General features: G+C 42.6%; 1 protein-coding gene and 1 long non-coding RNA gene across 10 annotated transcripts in view; one reads left to right on the top strand and one right to left on the bottom strand.

Moving 5' to 3' along the window:
• Positions 1-2,165, bottom strand: part of Gm16347 — a 34,465-nt gene extending 32,300 nt beyond the window's left edge. For 4 of the 5 annotated variants that reach the window (XR_870168.3, XR_870167.3, XR_378750.4 and 1 more), the window contains exon 1: positions 2,068-2,165. This is a non-coding gene — a long non-coding RNA (predicted gene 16347). Of the gene's footprint in view, positions 1-724; positions 1,220-2,067 lie in introns of those variants that run through there. The other variant, XR_378753.3, reaches the window with a different exon arrangement.
• The window catches only part of Csmd1 (CUB and Sushi multiple domains 1), a 1,642,848-nt gene that overhangs the window by 1,100,083 nt on the left and 524,643 nt on the right, over positions 1-18,122 (top strand). The window lies entirely within an intron of this gene.

The raw sequence follows: 18,122 nt of genomic DNA, 5'->3' as shown, positions 1-18,122 counted from the left end.
CCAAGAAGGAAAGTTATAGTCATTCCATGGGCCAGAATTAGGCAGAGCATCACAAGTTGGCTTGGTGTCAAAGTGCATACTCAGAATCCTGAGCCTTCTCTTCTGAGACACTAGCAATGGATAGGAAATGTAAGACCACATTATTTAAGAACAACTTGTACAGTTTTTACCAAAGGGCCTTTAAGCCCACCTTTATAACCTCTTACTTTGATTAATCTATGCTTTAAGACCTATCCCCCCTGTGTAAGTCTATTACTCTTTCTATCTATTAACATGAGGTGGAAAAACTATCAGTTATTACCACCATACTCCTACTAATCAGGCTATATCATTACAAATACATTTATGAAATTCATTACCATGAAAATAACTTTCCATATTATCTTGAAATCTCTGAGGTCCAAAGAGACAACATAAAAACCTGGAAAAGAATAATGTTTTCCATGGGATCATGAGCAGGAGTCCCTAGCCTCTGCAGTGAGGTGTGTGGTCTCAGTAGTTCACTCTTGTGATGAATGCTGGGATGGCTGTGCTGTGCTAGCATACTGTGCCTTTTTCTTGGGAATCCTAGTGACTTTGTTTCACTAACTGTTGGATTGCCAAGCTGAAGAGAGGGTAGACCATCATCCTGATACCATGGAAACAGGAGAAGATGATCCTAAAGTCTGTAGACTCACAGATACTACAAGGAAGGGGGGGGGGTCCATATCTCTCCCTTTCTTACATTTCCCTTACTGAGGAGAATGAAACCTTCAGTGCATCATCAACTTGTGGTCTCTAGGATGTCACAGGTTCTTCTGAGGACTGCTGCAACCAACTGTGACTTTCACCAAGAACTGCCTTGTGAGAAATGATGTGTTCAAAGATGGTTGATTCTGGTGACTAAGTGGCTTTGGGATAGAATGCCCTTCTTCACATAAACACAAGCATTGTGATGTTATGAAATCCACTTGGGTTCTGGGAAGGGTAATACTCAGATACAATCTCAGTAGTCTGTGGCCAAAGCAGGAAAATTTCAAGGACATACTAGTCTTCATAGAGAACAGACAGCCCTGCATAGGAGACCATGTCTTAAAAAACAAGGCAAAGCATAATTGAAAACAAGAGCTTTCCTTCCCAGAACCCATGCAGGTTGGGGATGTATGGTCAGTTTGCTTGGTCTCAGTCAAAGCCATTTCCCCATGGACAGTGTAACATAAATCTGACCTGAGTTCCATCCTGTCACTCATGACCCACTAACCTACTTTATAACTCCTCACAGAAATGTTCACTTACAACATCAAGCTCACAGTGTTCCAGACTAGATGTCTGATCCTTGCTCATGTGTGTTTTTCCTGCCCCTTTGTCCATCATCTGCATCATCCCAACCCTCCTAATCTTTCTTTTTTTCTTCAGTCTGTCTTCACCTCCACTGACATGTCCTTTTAGTGTTTGGGGTAGATCTCCATTAGTCATTCCCTTTTCTCTCTTCCTCTTCCTCTGAGGTCACTGCTCCTAGCTGTAGGTTCTCTTCATTACCAGCATTTTAGATTCATCTTTCACACATCCACGGTTTCCCCCATTGGTCCTGGCCCTCCCCACCAGGAGAGAATTGTGACCTCAAAGTACTTGAGTAGGAAAGACAGGGGATTAAGTTCATATTGCAGAGAGAGTTAACTCTTTCGAGAAGTGTCCTTGTGTCAGATTGCTAAAGCTAGCACTGTGATCAACCTGGATCTACCGTGCCTATGCTTCACTGGCTGTCCTGTCCTTGCAACCTGGAAATCCTCCTATGATAAGCAGCTCCATGTGCAGCAGTGTCTCCTGGGGGTTAAGGAAATGAACTCCAGACTGGGTGGAAACACAGGAATTAAGAGAATGTCACCTAACTTGAGGCTGGATTGGCAGTTAGATTTTAACTCATGTTTCATGGATGGTCTATATACATTAACATTAGGAGATTTGTGTCCTGAGAAGGTCCTACGAACCTATAGTGACCACCCCCACAATAATCCCTGTCCCCATTAAGAGAAAAGAAAACACACATCAAGTTAGGGCACATACAAGTTCCTTGGATAACATACATACCTTACATACAAATGCCATGTCTCCAGGGCCCCGGTCTCCACCACAGCCATATGCCTGTCTCATCTCCCAGGAATTAACATAGGTGAGATAACCACATAGACTACCTACCCATTGTGAGGTAGATGCATCATCACAATTACATCTTCTCTCTTTCTTAGAGCTAATCCTAAAGAAAACCTGATGGTTAGAGATGTATTGTTTCCAACCAGAAACCCAAGCTGGCTTTATTCTAAAAGATTTCAAATTATTGCTGTTGCCTTGAACTGTGCTGTCAAAATACACTATTCCTTGAAATTTTCATATTTGTATTTTAGAGTTCTATGATATTGTTTCTCAATAGAAGCTAACTGTTTATAGTCTATTTGGGAATGCTATTTTATGCCAATTGATTTTAATCTCCAAGACCAGAACACATTGGGAATTCAAACCATTTTCTAATATTTTATAGGGGCCTCAAGGGAATTTCTACAGCAGAGTCAAACATGAGAGCATGTTTGAAAACCCATTTCTTTTCTTTTTATCAGAGGCTTCATTTCGGTGCTCTTGCTTTGTCATGAAGGCCACTTGGTCAATGTTTTCCCTTGAGCATGAAGTCCTAAGAGACAAATGCATGATTTTTTTTTTTGTTATATGGCTACCCCTCCCCCACTGCTGCTGAGAATCTTGTCTGTGGTAAGTTAGAGTGTCTGTCTTGTGTGCTCACCACCTTGGAAGGCTCTGGTTCGTAACTGGGTAAAGTGTCTCCACACCCTGGGACATTTTCACCCCCAGGGAACTCAGAAGTTAATTGAGATCCCCTACAACAAGTTTGGATGTTTTTTCTTCTTTGTGCTTTTGTTGTTGTTTTGTGTTTTGTTAACAGTAACTACATAATTTATCAATAAGTATTATCAATCTCCAAAAAGATTGAGAACTAGATGTGCATAATTTCACTTCCCGCTGAACCAAGGCAAACATTTTTGTTTTTTAAGGCTCATTCTAGGGCTCTGAACCACTTCATTTTAAGGATCTATGTGCTACTTATACAAACTGTTCTGAACTAATGAGGTTAGCATATTGGACATTAAAATTAATTTTAAGTAGACACAGAGAAAACATGACAACATGCTGCACCAAATGGCAACTCCCTGAAGACTGAAGGCCCCATGAGGACACACAATGTCACCGGCCCCTCAGGCCTCCAGGGGGAGGGGCTTATTTCTGAATGGGCTGGGAGAGAGGTTAAGACTTTGAGAATGAGGTCACAGAGCAAACAAGAGGCCTTCTCCCAGTGGGGAGACACTCAAGAGTATAACAGATAAACAGGGTAATTCAAAGATGTAGGTTGCAATGTTTTTAATGTAATGGGGAGAAATAAACAAACACCAATGTGGGTTTCTCACACATGGCTAAACTTTACTTCGAGGAATGACTAAAGGCTGCAAGGATGGTTCAGTGGGTAATGCACTTACCCTATAATCATGAAGACCCGAGTCTGGATGCCTGGGTCTAGGTAAAGCCAGACACAACAACATATCTGCAATCTTACTGGAAGCTAGGATCTGGAGAAAGGAGAATCCCCAGCATATGCAAGACCTTGAGACTGTCCTCTAACATATGTGCTGTGCATGTTCATGTCTACTCAGGCCTATCCCCAGACATCCCCACCCCACACAGATAAAGTAACATTCAATCATTATTCAATTTTATGTAAAGTTTACTAATCACTAAAGTAGATCTATGTGAAATATTTCATATGCTTGCATTCAGTTATATATACAAAAATATTCTCCAATTTGTTATTCCATATTAGTTATCATTTAGATGGAAATAAATTTCAAAAAGAGCTTTATCTGTGTTTAATCTTCGCAGAAATATTTTCTTACACAGAACTATAAGAATGATGACCACTGAGCTTGAGAATCTATCTTTCATTTATTAAAAAATTTCAGATTAAAATATAATTACAGGCCGGGCATGATGGCGCACACCTATAATCCCAGCACTTGGGAGGCAGAGGCAGGTGGATTTCTGAGTTCGAGGCCAACCTGGTCTACAAAGTGAGTTCCAGGACAGCCATGTCTATACAGAGAAACCCTGTCTTGAAAACAAAAACAAAACAAAACAAAACAAAAAATGTATAACTACATTACCTCCCCCTTCCCTCTCTTCCCTCAAACCCTTCTTATGTCCCATCACTCCAAGAAGAAGAGAATCCGTATTGATAACTGAAGAAGTTTGGACTGTAATTCCAAGCTCAGGGCTAAATGTGACGGTTTTGCCTTGTCAGCTTCCACGTGCCAGCTGCTTGTTCTCCTAAATCTAGAATACAACCTATAAGTTTACCATTGATGATCTCACCACAGTTCCTTCCTACCATTCCAGATATCTAAGATTCTCTAAAGAAACAGAACTGATAGAATGAACATATATGGTATTTATTAAACTTGGGCATGGAATATGATCTGAGGTAAGGCTTCTTGCCCAATGTATCTTATCACAGCAACAGAAAAGTAACTAATATAGTGCCTGCAAACATTTGCAAAGAATCAAAAATATGTGTATATCTCTGTGTGTAAAAGTGTGCGTATAATTTACTTATTTTTATTTTATGTGTATGGGTGTTTTGCCCATATGCATGTGTTCATGTATGTACTAAATTTATGCCTAGTGCCCTTCGAGACCAGAAGAGGGCATCAAATCCTCTGGGACTGGGGTTAGAAATGGTTGTGATGCTGCGAATCCAAGTTGGCTACAGTGGAAGATCAGCCAGTGCCCTTAACTCCAAAGCAATCTCTCCAGCTCCATTTTAAAGTAGATTTTTGAACAGATTTTTTTTAATCTGTAAATTAATTTATACATGTTTGCATTTCTACAAATGTTGTAAATACCGGGATTCTTGTCTTACTAAGAGAATGTATCCATGAAACCAAAACCAAATCAACCAGCCAAACACACAGACAAACAAAACAAAACAAAACAAAACAAAACAAAACAAAACAAAACAAAACAAAACAAAACAAAACAAAACAAAAAACGTTCACCAGGCTGCTTGAAGGCCTTTGAAGGCTGTCTACTTTCCATTGCCTCAGGCACCTCATTGAGCAGGACCTTGGACAGGGCCCATGCCCAGCAGCCTGGCTTTTATAGGCCACTTGACTTCAGGAAGCTTTCTTCTCAGGAGAGGCTCTGCTCTGTTGCCCTCGATTTCCCTCGGTGACCTCTGAGCCCTCTTCCTGAGAAGCAGAGTTCCAGTGCCACTTTTCTAGCTCTATGACAAACACACAGAGGACACACTTTCTGTTTTTGTTAATAGATGACACGTTAGAGAGGTCATGGGAAAAAAAAACATGTCACTTCCCCATGTCATGCACCCATAAGTTCTTCTCCCTTTCTTCCCATGGTGCTCCGGGCTCATTAGATCTGAAGTCTATTTCCAGGGGCGGGGGCGGGGGCAGAGCCGGGGGGGGGGGGGCTGTCTGCGAACACAGTGGCTACGCTCTCAGAGTGAATGCATGGGACAGTTGTTTTTTTTGTTTTGTTTTGTTTTGTTTTTCATGGAAGCCACTGAAGAAGAAGTGGTAATGCCTCAACCAGGTGTTTTTAGTTGTGTTGAAGGACAGCGGCCCTGGCTCATCAAACACACATTTATCAGGGGGTATGCTGGCATATACCTCTCCCATACAAAGCAGATGCAGTAGGATGCCAGGTTCAGGGCAGGTTGGGGCTGGGAATATTCTTCAGTGATAGCTCAGGTATTTACTAGATACAAGGATCTGGAACCAGTCCCCTGTACTGCAAAATGAAGTCTGTTTCACTCCATATACAATAATTTTGTTAAAAGTATTTTAGGATGTCATAGGTGGAGTTAGAGTGTTTTCATGTTAAACTAAGACTATAAAGGATTTGACACAATATTGCAGGATTTGGTAGGCTGAGGCAGGAGGATTGCCAAGAGTTTCCTATCAGGCTGAGCTACATGGAAAAACTCTGTCTAAAAGAAAATAATGATAAGGCAACAAGGATGGAGGGAATAAAAAAGGAAGAAAGAAAAGGAAGAAGCAAAAAGCAGACAGGCAGATAGAGAGGCAGATAGATAGACAGGAAGGAAGGGAGAGAGAGAGAGAAAGAAAAAATGAGAAAGAATGGGTCAGTTACTTTTTTGGAATAAAACCTCATTTTTCATTTTTCTTTCTTTTTAATTGAGACAGAATCTTATACTATAGTCCAAGCTTATCCCCAAACTTATAACATTTGTTTCCATTCTCCTGCCTCAGTATTTCAAATGCTGGCATGACTGGCATGTGCCACCATGTCTGACTTTGAATATTTCATTTTCAAGTGCATTGCTTTTCCATACTTAGCAATTTGAATGCTTGATAAACTCCAGCAAAACTCATGTACATTTATTTGTGAAGCAACCAGATGTTTCTGGGTGTGTCACAGTGTACCCACAGGAAGGAAGACAGGGTTACAGCCGGGGTCCTACAGCTCAAGTGTTATTGCCGTTTATTACTGTTACACAATTTACTTCCTGGGGGGGGGGGAGAGCAGAGAGGGAGAGAGAACTCTGTTGGAAAACTGTTTTTGTAGGCCTTGTGTGGTTTGTAGTGGCGACCTGTGCGCTGTTCCTCAAGCTGCGAATGACAGTGTTCCTCCATGGTATTCAGAGACATCATGCAGGGAGGGAGAGGAAACAGAGAAGACCGACAAGGGTGATGCCCAGAGTCCTACAGCAAAGACAGAAAGCCAGTGGCTAGAGAAATCCAGGGTAGAAAAGGACGGAGGTGGAGAGAACAAAGCCAGAAAAACTCTAGGAAAGGGAGCAGCAGGCATGGGAAACATGGAGGTGCTGACCGCGAGGGAGATCGATTGTTAACATCGAGGAGAGGCCAGCTGAGCCAGCATTAGGAGAAAAGGGCAAATTTACATTTTGAGCCAAAATACCATTTTTCTTTTTAAACCCCTGTGTGGCCCGCTGGGGAGCTCACTTCAGCCTCCCTGGAAAAAAAAGAGGCGTCCTGGTGTCAAGGGCTTTCTTTCTGCTTTTTAAAAGCATATTTGTGTGGGAGCTCACTTTCTCAGAGCCTGGCAAACAGAATGTCAAGCCACCAGGACCCAGTTTAATATGCACAACTGCCAAAATAATATCAGAGAGAAAGTACAAGTTGTAAAAACAGCACACTCTGTTTTGAAACATTACCTGGAGTACTTAGTCACTTTAAGTGACTCAAATGCATTGGTCCTCAAATTTGAGGTCCTCCAATGCATTGTGGAGATGTAGTAGTTGTGACTAGAATGTGTAGACTCTGTGGCATTGTCCTGACATACCATACATGGTGCACCTGTAGTAAGCAACTTCAATGTATATAGCTGTGTGAAGAGCAGGGGCCCCAGATGGGCAGCCTTGTGAGAAAATGATTGACCTGTTAGCCAAGTCAGACTCTCTGGTGGCTTTCAGCGACAACCAGCTGAAAGCAAAGACTGATGTTCCCCAGGGAATTGTGTGGTTGGAGTGTTAAAGTGCCCATAGGCTCATGTTGAATGTGTGGTATTTTGGGACAATGTAGAAAATTTAGGAAATGAGATTGACAGGAGGAAGTTGGTCACTTAGGGGTTGTTTGTTGAAGGCATCTAGATCCTAGCTACTTCCTGTTTCTCTCGATGCATCCTGTTCTGCAGTGAGTTAGGGAACTGGGCTCTGCCACTTTCTATGACTGTGATGGACTGATACCTTAGGCATCATCAGCCAAAAGAGCTCTTTCTATCTCTTAAGTTGTCTGCTATTTGGACATGGCAATGGAAAGTTGGAGCATGCCTTATTTTGGGTTTTATTACTGTGAAGAGACAACATAACCAAGAAAACTGTTATAAGTAAAAAATGTAATTGGGGTCGGCTTGCAGTTTCAGAGATTCAGTCCATTACTAACGTGGTGGGAAGCATGGCTGCATCCAGGCAGACTCAGTGCTGGAGAGGGAGCTGAGAGTTCTACATCCCTATCCAAAGGCAGCTAGGAGAAGACTGTGTCCCAGGCTTCTTACGAGGAGGCTCTGGATCACAGAGGCCTGACCTCAAAGCCTGCCTTCACTGTGACACACTTCCTCCCATTAGGCTACCCTTCCTAGTAGAGCTACTTTTGATGAGTCAAGCATATTTATACCACTACAGACTTGTTACTAGGATCACTGTCTTTGTAAAGGGAAAGTGGGTATCTGTCTGATAGCAGGCCCACAGCATTGTCAGGATTGACACCTGGCTGCTGGGGTTACCTGGAGAAATGGGCGTCTTTTCATTCTTTAATTGAATAAGGATCCCAAGGATACTGAAGACCTTTCTTGAATAATAAATATTTAATCTCTGTCAGCCAATCACTAAGGGTTACAGTGTATGTGTTTATAAAATACATAGTCCCAGTGATTTTTTCCTTGTTTTGCTTTATGTTTTTAAGCTGGGGGGGGGGAGGGGTCTCACCATGCTGCCCAATCTGGTTTCAAACAGCTGAGATCAAGGGGTGCTCCCACCCCCAGTGACATATATCCTCCAACAAGGCCACATCCACTCCAACATTGCCACACCTCTTAATAGTGCCATTCTGTGGGCCAAGCATATTCAAACCACCATGCCACCAATGGACAGGATGCACTCTGCCATCTTCATGTAGCTTTTATAAAAGCCCAAGGCATGTGTTTTGTCCCACAGAAATGCCAATTTCTGAGCATTTATTCAGCCCAAGGCCAACACTTCTGCTTCTTAGACTCTAATTACTGTCTTTGCATCAGAGAAGTGGTGTTTATTTATTTACCAAATTTAAGTTTAAGTGATATGTCTTTTAAAGAGTCAACAGTTAGCCAGGGAATGAAACAGCAAATTCAACAACAAATTATAGCACCAGCCTGCTAGTAAATTCAAGAGAGAATGAAAAAGGAAAAAATGTCTATTTTAAATCATTTTTGTAAATGCAACTGAAGCCATGTAAGAGAGCCCTGACTTCTTTTCTTAACTGAGTATCATCCTGGGGACATTAGATGCCTTAGACTGGGCTCCAGTCTCTGTCTGTCTGGCCAGGGCACTGTCACATGCTCCCCCATCTGTGAACAGGTGCAGGCTATGTGTCCTCCCTGGAACATACCATTGCACAGGTTACCCCAACCCCTTTCCCACTTTGCCTTTTGTCTACTCACGTTTTTAAAACTATGAAGCTTTAAAAACGGAGAAGAACGTGTACGTATTAATATGATCCAGGACTATGTTTGTATATATTAGAATACATTATAAAATAGAATGGCTACTGTAAGCTCATGCACACATCACTCACCCCACACTTACTTTATGGTGATAGCAGTCTCAGCATGTTGTACAGCAGACCTCTTAGACCTATCCCTTCATCAGACTGACCTTTTCCGTTATGTTATGCATCCCTGCCCTACCCTTGGGCCCTGTAACCAGGCTTCTCCTTTTGCTTATTCCTCCACACACAACACACATAGGTCTAGCTAGTCTGTGCTCATTTATGAATGTGTGTGAGAAGCTGAGGTTCACTGAGAGCTCAAGGCTGTGAGTGATTGGTTCTTCTCCTGTGTATTTTCTACTTAGGCTTGCAGAGCCCATGGCAAAATATTGGACCTCATGTGGGAAGGAGTGGGGGCTTGCTCTTCTTCATATTAAGAAGCCCTAAGCTATTATAATGGTTCACAGTGTCAGGTAGGCATACCTCTGCAGAGAGTCCATGGTACCACTGAAAGCATCTCTTCAGTCTGACCCCTGTTCCATTATCACTGTGATTAAGGTGACCACAGAAAGTGTAAAAAGTTAAGAGCCATGTGCAAACACTAACAGCACAGACAATGCAGGCACTAGCCCTGGGCCTCAGACATCCAGGGAACATTGTCATGGGCCATTCACCCTAGTTTCCTGTTGCCCCCATGGCTCCACTAGTAGGAGCCTCTGCATATCTCTGTTAGGACCATGATCCAAGGCTGTAAATGTGGCTTTCAAACAAGAGTCCCCCAGATCTATCCCATCCTACCCACCTAGGACCTCCCAGACACCTGTGCTGCAGGGATGTTATATGCACACACTCATATGTCATATTTCCTAGAAGTCGTCCACAGGCAGCAAATGGAAGCACCATTATGAACCTTTAAAGGATGTGGGGCTGGATCTGGAGACTCTGGGGCGTGAACATGATGTTCCTTCTGGCTCTTGAGGCACAGTAAGTGAGGTCATGTCTAGTATGTGCACTTGTAGGGTGAGGTTTAGAGAACCCAACCTTCAGCATTTCCTGATCCCCCTGATGCCATGAGCAGGAAGATGCTATTAAAATCTTCCTTACATTACAGCTAACTTACAGTGTATTGTTTGAGTCTATCCTGAGTTACCAGTGATCCACAGAGGGAAACATGACTTCAAGATTTTTTCCTAGTAATGCCCATTGAGTCATCTTGGCTGGTTGCCTGATGCTCTCTCCTCAGATGTGCGGCAGGTATGTGCTCAGCTATGCAGCAGGTGTGTGCTCAGCCCTAGGGACCTAGCTGATACCTATAGTGCTTGGTTTCCACACAGGTGGGTGATGTTGTGCTTATATTATTATACTCAGTCTCTATGTCTGGAGCCTGGTTGAGGAGGGTGAGGTCAGATGCAGTGTGCTCTGTAGATTCTGGATAACTGAAAGCACTAGGGTGGGTGTGGAGTTCTGGGAAAGTGCACACGAGGCCCCAGCTCATTCTGACCTGCTCATGGTCAAGAGTTCTTCACTTCTGGCAAGATAAGATCCCTGCAGTCCCCATGTTGTGCCCCTTCCTCAGCCAAGTCAGTGCTGCGTTTCTCAGCTCCTCCTTCTACACACAGACAACTAAAGGCTCAGCTGCTTCGGAGGTGGCATGAGGTATGGGGATGTGAACGGCTTGACTGAGCTTATCTCTAAAACTCCAAATCCTGACAAATCCCTTCTTTGGGCATTTATTTCCTTTCACACTACCGATGTGGCATGCATTATTTGAAGGTTACTTTTTTTTTCTTTGTGCTCTCTTCCTTGACACCTATTCATGATCTGATGTGGGTATATATTCACCTATATGCTTGCATGTGATAGTATAAGGTTAAGGGATTTTTTTTTCTGACTCCCCTCCAACTCAAAACAGAAGTGACATCATGGCAGTTATTCCTTCTAACTGGATGAGATGGTAGCCCTTCAAGCTGTGACATAACTCTTCACATTAGTGAACCAAGATCAGATCAATTTTTTACATGACAACATGCAGGCTGCCATGGGTGAAATGAGACTTGTCACTTTCAGACTCAAGAACAGGCGATGGTTTGCACACCCTTAAATCTCTCAGTGCCTGTTGTCCACGAAACTTGTGTGGCTGTTCTGGGCTTAGTTATTTGATGGCTTGAAAATGAGTAGAGAGGTACCTGCTGCCTTCCTAACTGCCACTTCCTGCATTAGGGCAGGAGATGGGCAATTATTAGCAGGGTCAGGAATGCTGAGTAAGCTTTTGTATAGTTACCAAAAGAGGAGATCTTTCCAGCCTTCCAGGATGCTCATTTTGCTAATTAGCATACATTGAGTGGATGCCTAGATTGTTGTGGCTTCTCAAAATACAATACTGAAAAAAAAAATCCCTATTCTGAGGAATTTCTCATTCCAGGGCATTCTGGAAAAAGACAGAACAAACTACAAAAAAAAAAAAAAAAAAAAAAAAGCAGAATAATGTGAAGATAATAGATCATAGTGGGTAAAGTTCTGCAGTAAAATAAGCTGTGATGGACAGGCCAGGATTAGAGTGAAGCTTATATGATGGTCACTAAGACCTTATTCCTATGGTGACATTGGGGTTGGAAGAGTCAATAACAGGTGTGTCAGAAACAGCACCCCTAGTATGTAAAGGCATCATGTGCATGGAGTGTCGAATTCTTTTCTATTCTTCTTTCCTAGACAAGATACTTAAAGTAACAAGATACAAAGGTATCTTAAGGAAACATTTATGTGGCTCTTGGATTGAGTACAGACCCTCACAGCAGGGAAGGCATGGTGGCCAGAGTGAGAGGCAGTTGATCTCATTGTATTAATAGTCAAAAAGGGATGAATGTGGATGTTCATGTTCTCATTTCTACTCAGTTCTGGACCCAGCTCACTTAGCAGTGCCACCCACAATTAGTGTAGCCCTTCTCACCACTGCTACCCTAATCTAGAAACTCCCACCCTCACAGACAAGCTTGTGTCTCCTGCATGTGGGTTCCATCAAGCTGATAGTGTTATCTGTCACGGAAGTTCAGTGTGTTCGCTGGGCAGTTGATGAGTCTGAGAATAAAAGGCAGATACTCCAGCAGCTAGTGGTGTCGATCCAGATGTGGGAGGTCAGCCAACATCACAGCAAGAGAATGGTGGATGTAAGCCATTCTAGAATACAAGCTGTGGGGACAGGGCAGACATCCAGCAGTGTCTGCCAGATATGTTCCATCTATAGGCAACTTCAGTGGCTTGCCATGGGTTGTAGTAGCAAACACATTGACTTTTGCCTTACATGGGTTTAGAATAAATAGCAAGGGCTGACATGTGGGAGCAGAGAAGTTGGATGATGAAGTTGGACCACATCTGCACTGTACCCATAGGCTAAGCTTAATTTAGTTTAAAGCACAGCCAGCTCTCTAGTGCCTTTTCTTTCCCATTTTTTGGACATGTCATTATTGGGTCATAATTTGTCCCAATGAAAGCACAGCAATCAATTTTAAATGAAGCTATAAGGCCTCTGTGCTATCAATTGAGGCTTCGCTACCCTGTCTTCATCTCCCAGCATTAAAACTGTTCTTCACCAAGTAAACTAGAGAGATAGAGGGCAAGGCCCCAAATCAACCATTATACACACACACACACACACACACACACACACACACACACACACACCACACACACAGAGATACTCACACACACACAGATGCTCACACATACACATGCTCATACTCACATACATATACAAGACCATATACTTATACATGAACATACACACATGTGTATTTCCCCATCAAATGAACAATAAATGCTTCAACATGAGAAAACAAAATATCTGGCTGCATACTGTGCACAAAGCTTTCACCTGCTTAGCTGTCAATCAGAAATAGAGATGTTAAGCATTGATGTGTAGAATTATATCCCCAAACATACAACTTCCATACTCTGAAGTAATAACAAAATTTTATATGGATGACTTTAATATCACTGGACAATAACATCAGTTTAAAAAGTAGAGACAGGGGCTGGAGAGAGGATCCAGCAATTAAGAGAACTTCAAGAGGATGAGAGTTCTAAGCATTTATATTGATCAACTCAAATATCATGTAACTCCAGCTTTGAGGGATTTGTTTTTTTTTTTTTTTCTTTTGGCATCCACTGGTACTATACTCATGCAGCAAATACACACACATACAAACACAGACAGAAAGACAGACACACACACATACACTACATACATACACACACACATACATACATACATACAATTAAATATATCTGTAAATTTTACTTCTGAGATTGAAGTAAATCAGTTTGCACACTGAGCATGCAACCCATAGACACCCAGTATACTTAGCTCACCACTCCTGGTGTTAACTGTAGTGTTCATGCTTTATGAAGCATTTATGGCTTCCCAAAATAAAGTTAGTTTAGACGAGGTCCAAACTGATAGAATGCTTATGAGAACCACTGTATGAAGTCTGAGAGCCTTTCTTCCATTTCCCAACCCCATGTGCTTTCTCCCAGGATCTCTATAAGCCCTCCCCCTCTTCTTGCCCAGCCCCTCCCTCTCCTTTCCCTTTCTCTTCACTCTTCCCCCTTCTCTACCTTTCCCTGTCTTTCCCTCCAACCAATAGTTTATCTCTATATCTATTGTCCTTAGAATATAATGAATGTTTTACAGTTTTCGCACTGTAATTTTCTAACTCATGGAATTTAACACATTTATCAGATGGCTCCACTCCACACCAAAACAGCACCAATGGTTTCAACAATGTCATATAGCACACAGCAGCTGCACCAGGTTTGAACCCAGATTCCCCGGCTGCTACTACAGCCTGAGTCTTTTTGGATCTAAATGTCCTTTCCTATTATCTCTTTGTAGCCTAGATGTTCCTAGAGAGTTTGGGCAACAGCGAAGCCTCCATTTAAATCTAAGATGAAGGATGGTCCTTTCCCACCAACTTGTCAGGCCCTGGTAGGGTTCCCAATGAGGTCTCCTCTTAAGGGTACCAGTGTCCTGGCAAAGGAGTGCAGAGAGAGTAGATGGAAGGCTTCCAGACTCATGTCTGGCCCTAGCCTGAAAGTACGAATAGCAAAATATGATTGGTGTGTTCTGACTTTCTATTCATCTCACGATCAAGGACATCACCCACACTCTCGCATCCCAAACTGAGCCAGGAGAAGGACCCAGCATGAAGGGAAGCTGCATGAAGAACAGCAGAGCAGATGGAGAGGCAAAGATAGATGTGCAGAAGTCTCTGTGGAGATTGTCTCTGGCCTCCTAAGAAAGGGGATGTGCCTGGGTGACGGCCCTTTGAGAAGCAGTGATAAGCAGTAGAGGCAGGAACAAGGAAGTGACTCCTTTGGTGGCTGCCTAACCACCATTCTGGACAGTCCTGCTGAGTCCCAGGAAAACAATTTGTTCCTTGTGAGATTCTAAAATGAGATATTAGTTCTTCCTTCATCACGACTTCTAAATGAGCAGATGGTTATTCACATCTTAAGAGAAAATGATAATTATCTTCACAGATGTAATTCTGCCTGATTTTTACAAAGGGCTTTGTTTTTTTTTTAATTGAAATGGATTATTATTGTGATTTCTTACTACATGGTAATATAGGCACGGAAAAATATTGGAAAATACGAGACAGAAAAAGTACTTAGTAACAATCTATGTTTTAAGAACTCAAAAAAAAGTCTAGTTAACACCAGATGTACAGTGTAGCCTATGTCATGTGTGTGCACATATAGAAGTTTTGCACCTGTTTTCAGGTGGAGATAACTGCATGCACCACTGTTTTCATTCCACAGTGTGAAGGTCTTTCTCTATTCTCAAACATTCCTCAAAATGACATTATACAACTGAAGAGTTTTCCACTGTTCAAAAGAGCAGCAGTTAATTTCTTGCTCTAGAAAATTTAGAACTTTTACAGTTCTTTTAATCATATACCACAAATTGAAAAAAGCAAAATACATGTAATTATAATTAACTTTTAAATTTATTTTAATTTTTTTATTAATAACATGGAGAAAAGGGGAGAGGGGGAGGAAGGCACAGACACACACATATACACACAGAAAGAGAGAGACAGACAGAGACAGAGACAGAGACAGAGACAGAGACAGAGACAGAGACAGAGACAGAGAGGAAGATAGAGAGAACTACTTGATAGCCCAGGCTGGCCTGAAATTCACAACCCTCATATATGGAAGTTTTTGCCATGGTGAGACAAAATATAGAGACACATCCCCATGACCAGCCTTTGAACTTTTATATGTGATTATTCTGGTAAGAGAAATAACAAGAGATAAGCAGAAACATATTTGAGGATGTCTTCATTTCCAAATTATTCTTTACATATTTAAACATCAGAGTCTAGAGTTACTCTAGAATAATATTGTTTGGTAGACATTGGATTTTTGTTAGTATTTTTATCATTTATTTACCTATTTTTGGTAGAACTGGGCATTGAACTTATGGCCATATTCAGCCGAGGTAAATGTTCAACCCCTGTGCTAGGTCCCCAACTCCACTTTATTTTATTTTCCTTAATGAGTCCTCAGCTTGTCTCTGTGACCAGAAACCACAGAAACCTCCACATCTTTTACAGCTGTGAGCTATACATTCTCAAAATGTGATTCCCAAGCTGTCATCCTGTAACTTCGGTAAATGTGGAGTCTTCACATTGTTAATGGTTTTCTCCAAAATCCCAGTTGGACCCACTAAGCTTCCTCATGTAATGTCCCACTAACAACACATGTTGTCTGCTTCAATCTCCAGTCAGACCTCTAAGGCAGAGACCCTTGAGCTCAGGGCCTTTCTAACCCTGCTTCTCATTTTTCCTCTGCAGCCTGAGCTTTGTTCCTGATGACTTTTTGGTGGCTGCGCAGAGAACACACCTAAACATTGTCTCTGGCTTCTGAGGAAAAGTGACTAAAACACACTGCCTTCTGGGTCTCAGAGGTCTTGATCCTACTATGTGTTGCTTGGTTTTTCCACACAGCCCCAGACTAAGCACAGGTAGGGAACTTACACTGTTGATTTGATGTTAGGTTGCCCAGTGCACGGCACAATATGTACCTGGCATTAGGCAGGCTGCCACACGGAGACCAAACATTGTAAAGAAGTGGCCAGATTTTCCTGAGTCAGCTAAGGAATTGGAAGAGACTATAAACAAATAGAGTGTTGGGTCCATTTTGCAAACCCCAAAAGACCATCTCAGGAGTGTTAGGCTCTTTTCTTACTCAGGAACCCCCTGAGACCCTCCTTCCTCCCACCTTCCTTTTGCCTCACCCACTCTGCCTCCTCCCTTAGAAGAGGGGAGGTCTCCCATGGATATCAACCAGCTTTGGTATATCAAGTTGCAGTAAGACTAGGTGCATCTTTTTCTATTGAGGCTAGACAAGGCAGCCTGATGAATGAAAAGAGATCCAAAGGCAAGCGATGTAGTAAGAGATAGCTCCTGCTCCTTCTTTAGGTATCCATATAGAGACCCAGCTATGCAACTGTTACATATATTCAGAGGGCCTAGGTCTGACCCAAGCATGTTCTCTGCTTGGCCGTTCAGTCTCTGAGTTCCCATGGGCCCAGGTTAGTTGATTCTGTAGGTTTCTTCTTTCTTCCCTTCCTCCCTTCCTCCCTTCCTCCCTTCCTCCCTTCCTCCCTTCCTCCCTTCCTCCCTTCCTCCCTTCCTCCCTTCCTCCCTTCCTCCCTTCCTCCCTTCCTTCCTTTCTTCCTTCCTTTCTTCCTTCCTTCCTTCCTCTCTTTCCTTCTTTCTTTTTTCCTTCCTTTCTCTCCTCTCTTTCTTTCTTTCCTTCTTTCTTCTTTTTTAAATTTAATTTCATTAATTTTTACTTATTCACTTTACATCACACTCATAGCCCCCTTCCTAGTCACCCCCTCCTAAAATCCTTCCCCTAATCCCCTTCTCCTTCTCCTTTAAGTACGTGGTCCCCCACTAGGTATTCCTGCATCCCACACCCCTACCCCTGGCTCTTTATGTCTCTGTGAGGCTAGGTGCTTCTTCTCCTACTTAGGCCAGACAAGGTAGCCAAGCTAGTAGAACATTTCCCACATACAGGCAACAGCTTTTGGGATAGGTCCTGCTCTAGTTTTTCGAGACCAACATGAAGACTAAGTTGCACATCTGGTACATATGAGTGGAGAGGCCTAGGTCCAGCCCATGTATATTCTTTGGTTGGTTGTTTAAACTTATGAGTGGAGAGGCCTAGGTCCAGCCCATGTATATTCTTTGGTTGGTTGTTTAAACTCTGATAGTCTCAAGGGCCCAGGTTAGTCGAGTCTGTTGGTCTTATGGAGTGCCTATTTTCTTTGGGGCCCGCAATCCTTACTCTTCCATAAGAGTCCCCAAGCTCCATCCACTGGCTGTGGGTGTCTGTCTGAGTCAGCTGCTGTGTGGAGCCTCTCAGAGGACAACATGCTCCTGTCTACAAACATAACTGAGTATTATTAATAGTGCTAGGGACTGCTGCTTACTCATGAGATGAGTCTCAGGTTGGGCTGATTATTGGTTGGCTATTCCCTCAGACTCTGCTCCCTCCTCTGTGCCTGCATTACTTATAGACAGGATAAATTGGGAGTTGAACGTTTTGTGGGTAAATTGGTATCTCTTACTCTACTGGGGTTCTTCTCTGGCTACAGGAGGTGAGTTCTTCAGGTTCCATATCCCAATGTAATAAGTCACAGCAAAGTTTCCGCCACCGATTCTTACGTACCTCCCTTTATCCCAGGTCTCTGTCTCATCCTGGAGATACCCCATACCTCCTCACTGTTGTCAGCGGCAGATTTCCATTCATTTTCATGGCCATCTAGCCATCTCT

This window comes from Mus musculus, chromosome 8 (genome assembly GCF_000001635.26).
Source record: "Mus musculus strain C57BL/6J chromosome 8, GRCm38.p6 C57BL/6J".
Taxonomy (NCBI): Eukaryota; Metazoa; Chordata; class Mammalia; order Rodentia; family Muridae; genus Mus; species Mus musculus.
Note: the sequence above shows the minus strand (reverse complement) of the source record. Positions and strands in the feature narration are given on the sequence as shown.